Source organism: Molossus molossus, unplaced genomic scaffold (assembly GCF_014108415.1).
Source record: "Molossus molossus isolate mMolMol1 unplaced genomic scaffold, mMolMol1.p scaffold_m16_p_4, whole genome shotgun sequence".
NCBI lineage: Eukaryota > Metazoa > Chordata > Mammalia > Chiroptera > Molossidae > Molossus > Molossus molossus.
In genome coordinates this window covers 121,546,666-121,547,733 of record NW_023425377.1, presented here as the reverse complement: position 1 = coordinate 121,547,733, position 1,068 = coordinate 121,546,666, and the positions used below count along the sequence as shown (strand labels likewise).

At 34.0% G+C, this 1,068-nt stretch overlaps 1 non-coding gene across 1 annotated transcript; it reads left to right on the top strand.

The window, feature by feature from the left end:
- The first annotated feature begins 324 nt into the window (after window positions 1–324).
- On the top strand, window positions 325–431 carry LOC118616747. The gene has a single exon (XR_004956707.1). It is a non-coding gene; the product is annotated as a U6 spliceosomal RNA (small nuclear RNA).
- The last annotated feature ends 637 nt before the right edge of the window (window positions 432–1,068 follow it).

Sequence of the window (1,068 nt, the reverse complement as noted above, 5' to 3'; positions counted from 1 at the left end):
TGGGAGAATCCTCCTTTAAGTGGGATAATCCTCCACTGAGTGGAAAAATTAATCTTTGGACAGGATTAGAACTTTAATATGGTGACGACTATATATTTTACTATACTTGAACTTATTTGTTCCATTTTTTTTTAATAAATCATGTCTCTGGTTGCCTCTCTTTCCTTCTGCTGTTGTTGGATTGATTAAATCTTCTCCTGTTGTTCTTTTCCTTTGGTGATTTGGGAGATGTACATATTATACTTGTTCTACCAATGTTTCTCCTTACATTGTAACATGAATGGTTAACATTCTATCAATGAATAGTTCTAAAATGGAACATGGGTGTTCACTTTGGCAGCACATATACTAAAATTGAAACGATACAGAGAAGATTAGCATGGCCCTTGCACAAGGATGACATGCAAATTCGTGAAGCATTCCATATTTTTACTAGTAGAAGAAATAGGAAGAAAAATATAACCACACTAAACAAAAATGGCAATAAATAAGTACATATCAATTATCACCTTAAATGTGAATGGTTTGAATGCTCTAATAAAAAGACACAGAATAGCAGACTGATAAGAAAGAAATGCTCACATATATGTTGTTTACAAGAGACCCACCTCACAACAAAAGACTCACATAGGTTGAAAGTGAAGAGATAAAAAAATCTTTCATGCTTCAAAATGAAGGCCATAACTAGAGACAAATAAGGACATTACATAATATTGAAAGGATCTATTCAACAGGAAGATATAACCTTGGTAAACATATATGCACCCAATATAGAAGCACCAACATATATCAAAAATCTTCTGGAGGACTTCAAAGGAGAAGTCGACAGCAATACAATCATAGCAGGGGACTTCAACACCCCAATGACATCACTGGATAGATCATCTAGACAAAAAACTAACAAGGAAACACAGACTCTAAATGAAGCACTATATCAAATGGATTTAATAGACATTTACAGAGAATTACACTACACAATGCAGAATTCACATTCTTCTCAAGTGCACATGGGACATTCTCAAAGATAGACCACATGTTTGTGCACAAACTAAGTCTCTACAAGTTCAA